The sequence below is a fragment of the Pseudophryne corroboree genome, unplaced genomic scaffold (assembly GCF_028390025.1).
Source record: "Pseudophryne corroboree isolate aPseCor3 unplaced genomic scaffold, aPseCor3.hap2 scaffold_941, whole genome shotgun sequence".
Lineage (NCBI taxonomy): Eukaryota > Metazoa > Chordata > Amphibia > Anura > Myobatrachidae > Pseudophryne > Pseudophryne corroboree.
The window spans coordinates 231,505-237,504 of NW_026970521.1; the positions used below are offsets into that span (position 1 = coordinate 231,505).

At 47.3% G+C, this 6,000-nt stretch overlaps 1 non-coding gene across 1 annotated transcript; it reads left to right on the forward strand.

Annotated features, from left to right (window-relative positions):
* The first annotated feature begins 5,804 nt into the window (after positions 1-5,804).
* Positions 5,805-5,968, forward strand: LOC135047661 (U1 spliceosomal RNA). The gene has a single exon (XR_010239656.1). It is a non-coding gene; the product is annotated as a U1 spliceosomal RNA (small nuclear RNA).
* The last annotated feature ends 32 nt before the right edge of the window (positions 5,969-6,000 follow it).

Below are 6,000 nucleotides of genomic sequence, written 5' to 3' on the forward strand. Positions count from 1 at the left end.
GCTGTTTGGAGGCTGATTGGATTTAAATGCTATGCAGCTGACAAGCTGCATGGTCAGGGAAACAGATGAGTGATAATTACAACATGCCATGCAGCTGCATGCTACACAGCCAGGAAACCAGTGAAGATATAAACTTAGACCCAGCAACGGGGAACACGATCCGGCAGTGGCGTCCCCGTTGCTAGGCGCCGGCCGCACTGACGAGCGGACCCTCGGCGCCTAACAGTACCCCCCCCTTGAGGAGGGGTCAAGGAACCCCTAAATCCGGGTTTCTGAGGAAATTCTTGAAAAAATGCCCTTTTGAGTCTTGGGGCATGAAGATCCTCATCTAGGACCCACGACCTTTCCTCAGGACCATAACCTCTCCAATGGACCAAAAAATAGAGCCGACCCCGGGACAACTTGGAATCGAGAACCTTCTCAACCACGAACTCCTGCTGACCCTGTACATTAACTGGTGATCTCCCCTGAGGTTTTTTACGAGGAAATCTGCTAGATGAAACATATGGTTTGAGCAAAGAGCAATGGAAGGTATTTCCGATCCGTAAAGTTTTTGGTAGCTGTAACCGGAAAGCAACTGGATTGACTTTTTTGATAATGAGAAATGGTCCAATAAATCTAGGACCCAATCTGGCTGAGGTTTGTCGAAGTTTGATATTGCGAGTCGACAGCCACACCCTGTCTCCTACTTTAAAAGTGCACGGCCGCCGGAGCTTGTCAGAAATTTTTTTTTCCCTGAAAGCTGCTTTTCTGAGAGCAATGTGCACTCTTTTCCAAATAAGTTTAAGATGAGAGGTCAGGGCCAGAGAGGAGACAGAGGAATGTTGAAAAAATGAATTAGCTCTGGGATGGAAACCAAAAACTGCAAAAAATGGAGATACATTGGTGGAGGAATGACAGGCATTATTATAAGCAAACTCTGCTAATGGAAGAAACTCAGACCAGTCATTTTGGAGTTTGGCCGAGTACAAACGTAAATATTGTTTCAGGGATTGATTCACTCGCTCAGTCTGTCCATTTGATTGTGGATGATAACCGGAGGTTAATGATAATTTCATCTTTAATGAAGCACAAAAAGATTTCCAAAATTGTGCAATGAATTGTGGACCCCTGTCAGAAACAATATCAGTGGGTAACCCATGGAGTCTGAAAACATGACGGAGGAACAAGACTGCCAATCCCTGGGCAGATGGCAATCGGGGAAGACCAACAAAATGAGCCATCTTACTAAAACGGTCCACTACCACCCATATGACTGTGCATCCAGCTGACAGAGGGAGATCCACCACAAAATCCATGGAGATATGCGACCATGGTCTAAGAGGAACATTCAATGGCATGAGTTGACCAATAGGCAAAGAGCGAGGAACTTTATGCTGTGCACAGACCTGACATGAAAAAACAAATTCTTTAATGTCTTTAGAAAGACCAGGCCACCACACTGAGCGGGATACCAATTCCAAAGTTTTAGCGACTCCCAGATGCCCTGCAACTTTGCTATCATGAAATTCCTCCAAAACAGTTGCTCTCAAAAACTCAGGAACAAAAAGACGACCAGCAGGAGTATTTCCCGGAGCTTGATGTTGAAGCAGCTTCAATTGAGAAAAAACATCCTGTGTGAGACCTGCCTGAATGACTGAAGGCGGAAGTATGGGAGTAACAGGACTGTTGTCTTGAACGGGAAGAAAACTGCGTGAGAGGGCATCTGCCTTGGTATTCTTGGAACCAGGTCTGAAGGTGATAATGAATTTGAAACGAGTAAAAAATAAAGCCCAACGAGCCTGTCGGGCATTCAGTCGCTTAGCTGATTCAATGTATTGAAGATTTTTGTGATCCGTCAAAACAGAAATGGTATGGCTCGCTCCTTCAAGCCAATGTCTCCACTCCTCAAAAGCCCATTTAATAGCCAGCAACTCCCGATTACCAACATCGTAGTTGGATTCAGCAGACGAGAACTTCCTGGACATAAAGGCACAAGGATGTAACTCAAGGGAATCTGGATCCTTCTGAGAAAGGATAGCCCCTACACCAACCTCCGAGGCATCTACCTCAACGATGAAAGGCAATTCTGGGTTGGGATGTCTAAGGACAGGGGCTGAGACAAAGGCTTGTTTCAAGGCCTGAAAAGATGCTTTAGCTTCACATGACCAATTGGTAGGATCTGCTCCCTTCTTAGTGAGTGCCACAATGGGAGCAACTAGGTCAGAGAAAGAGTGAATAAACCTTCTATAGTAGTTTGCAAACCCTAAAAAGCGCTGAATAGCTTTTAAGTTAGTGGGTTGCGCCCAACTCAGGATGGCTTGGAGCTTCTTAGGTTCCATTCGGAATCCCCGAGGGGAAATAATGTACCCTAAAAAGGATACCTCCGTGACGTGAAATTCACACTTCTCCGGTTTGGCATACAAGTGATTTTCACGTAATTTCTTAAGCACCTGACGCACCTGGGTAACAGGTTGTTCTACAGAGTCAGAATATATCAAAATGTCGTCTAAATAGACCACGACGAATCTTCCCAGAAACTCACGGAGCACATCATTAATGAGATCCTGAAAGACTGCCGGAGCGTTAGATAGGCCGAATGGCATGACCAGATACTCATAGTGGCCTGATTGAGTACTGAATGCCGTTTTCCACTCATCCCCTGACCTGATTCTAATGAGATTATATGCTCCTCTCAGGTCAATCTTAGAAAAAATAACAGCCGAACGTAGCTGATCAAAGAGGACAGAGATCAGTGGCAGGGGGTAAGTATTCTTTACTGAGATCTTATTCAAGGCTCGAAAGTCAATGCAGGGTCTGAGGGAACCATCCTTCTTCTCTACGAAGAAGAAACCTGCACTTAAAGGGGATTTAGATGGCCTGATAAACCCTTTCTCAAGACTTTCTTTCACATACTCATTCATGGCCACCGTTTCAGGACCAGACAAAGCATATAACCTTCCTTTAGGCAACGTGGCACCAGGAATTAACTCAATGGTACAATCATAAGGCCTATGGGGAGGCAAAATATCAGCATTGCCCTTGGAAAACACATCCAAAAAATCCTGGTATTCTCCAGGAATATGTGCGGACCTGGCAGAAGCTACTCGGATAGGAAGTGTAATACATTCTTTATCACAGATGGTACCCCATTGTAGGATCTCCCCAGACTGCCAATCTATGATGGGATTATGGAAGGCCAGCCAAGGGTGACCCAGAACCACAGGAACTGCTGGACAATGGGTAAGAAAAAACTCAATCTTTTCTGAATGTAGAGCTCCCACCGAGAGCAAAACTGGAGGTGTACATAGAGAAATAACCCCATTGGATAAGGGACTCCCATCTAAACCATGCATGGTGACACACCTACCTAAGGTTAGCTGAGGAATACCTAAGGCCTTGGCCCATGTTAAGTCCATAAAGTTTCCTGCAGCTCCACTGTCCACAAAAGCAGAGACCGAGGAACAGAGGCTGTCATAAGAAACTTTAGCAGGAACCAACAGTGAATTATTCGAGGAGATGAGCTGTAGACCAAAGTGAACCCCCTCACTATTCACTTGGTCAGGAAGTTTCCCGACTTGTTTGGGCAACTACGGGCAAAATGTCCCTTACCTCCGCAGTACAAACACAGACCCGAATTTTGCCTCCTGGTTCTTTCTTCCGGAGACAATTTGGAGAGACCAATCTGCATAGGCTCTCCCATGTCTACAGGAACGGAAGGAACACAGGGAAAAGAAACTACAGATGCCCCTTTTTCAGTCCTCCGCTCTCTGAGCCGACGATCTATTTTAATAGAGAGCTCCATGAGTTTATCAAGGGTCTCAGGAGCGGGATACTGAAGGAGGCTGTCTTTTATAGATTCAGATAAGCCGAGGCGAAACTGACTGCGCAGGGCAGGGTCATTCCAGCCACAGTCGTTCGACCAACGGCGAAACTCCGTACAATAATTCTCTGCAGGATTCCTACCCTGTCTCAGAGCACGCAACTGACTTTCTGCGGACGCCTCTCTATCAGGGTCGTCATACAATAGCCCCAAAGATTTAAAAAAGGCGTCTACAGACGATAAGGCCGGATCGTCTGTCTTCAAACCAAAAGCCCAGGTCTGAGGATCCCCCTGAAGCAGAGAAACTACAATCCCAACCCGCTGAGCCTCCGTACCTGAGGAGACTGGTCTCAAACGAAAATACAGTTTACAAGACTCTTTAAAATTAAAAAACTGTTTTCTATCCCCAGAAAAACGGTCAGGCAGATGCATTTTTGGTTCAGGGACGACCCTCGGGGAAGTCCGTAACAGATCTTCCTGTGAGCTCACCCGGAGGGACAGATCCTGAACCATCTGGGTAAGTTCCTGAATCTGACTAACTAGGAACTGGCCAGGGTTTGGCCCAACACCGGTGGGATTCATGAGGCCGACAAAAATTCTCCCAACTGGATCAGTGAAAAAATTAACTCCTGTTGAAATTTTTTCTTTTGTTGGCCGGTGATAATGTTACGATTCCTGTACCCCAGACTGGGGAAGATCTTATGGCAGGGATCTGAGCACAGGAACCATATACAGGTTGTGGGAGCTGGAAAGCCTAGTAGCCCCTGGCACCCTAACTCCGTTGTCTCGCCCGTGTTATCAGAAATCCCCTGCGAGACTATGGTTGCTTGAGCCCATGGCAGCCGCGTTCGAAGGGCGGATTATGTCTGCCCAACCCCGATGCCCCCGCAGGTCTTAATGGGAGACAAGGGGAAGTCCGAGACAGGGTGATAACAAGGGGCCCTCTGACTAAGCAACCAAGCCAGGGGTTACAAGCTAACTTAACTAAATCAAAAGGTATGTGCGGACTAGCCGCCAGGGAAAAGGACAACCAAAGATCCACTGATCCGACACTCCTATCCGGCACCGCTGGACACCAGAGTGGATCTTGTGGAAGCGGAATCCTCCGCAAAGCTCCAGAACACAATATAAACAAAATAATAATAATAGCGGACAAGCCGCAACACACGGCTGCGCCGCGACTCACGAACACCACCAGATGTTAAAGGTGCTTGATCAGACTCCAGGAACAGATGGTAACTTCCGAGTACAGGATCACTGAGAACAGGAACAAACGGGTAAACCGGGACTGGGAACTTTCTCTGCAGCAGACACAGGCAAACAGGAAGCTATCACCGGCGTCTGTGAGGAGTCCTGGGAGTGCTTTTAACAGAGAGTCTTCCAATCAGCTGTTTGGAGGCTGATTGGATTTAAATGCTATGCAGCTGACAAGCTGCATGGTCAGGGAAACAGATGAGTGATAATTACAACATGCCATGCAGCTGCATGCTACACAGCCAGGAAACCAGTGAAGATATAAACTTAGACCCAGCAACGGGGAACACGATCCGGCAGTGGCGTCCCCGTTGCTAGGCGCCGGCCGCACTGACGAGCGGACCCTCGGCGCCTAACAGAAGGAGGGTGGAGGTGTTTAATGCGAACTAGGGGTCATCCAAGCGCCGCAAAAGGCCGCCATGCCCTGCACGCCCCTTTTCTCTTTTCATATGCAGACGAGGGTTGAAGCCAACTTTGACCCACTGCTTGGATGACATCACCATATGCAAATCCGTCTTCTGCAGAACTTCCCCCAGGAATGCTTGTACTAGTTGTTGCATTTGGTTTGTTGTTTGGGGGTGCTTCAGTATTAGGCAGCCTTCTGCCCTCCCATGTTCATCTGAAAATATGTGTTCTCCCTGCAGTTGTTGTCCCCAGATGAGAGTTCCCTTGTGCTGCCTCAGTTGAATCTCCTTTACTTGACAGAGATGTGCATGAGCAGCGGCCCTCCCCAGCCCTATTCCAAATCATACTTATTTTGCATAGGAGATACCATGGTCATGAAGATTGTTCTCCCAGGGTGAGGTTCATTCATTGCATTCTGGGTATGCTGACCTCTGTGATTTCCCCAAATGTGGGAAACGCGACTGCTTTATTTGTGGTAGTGGGGGACTGTGTTTGTGTTTTCCTCTGGTCAGCTCTGGTAAAAGTCAGATTTCTTTGTT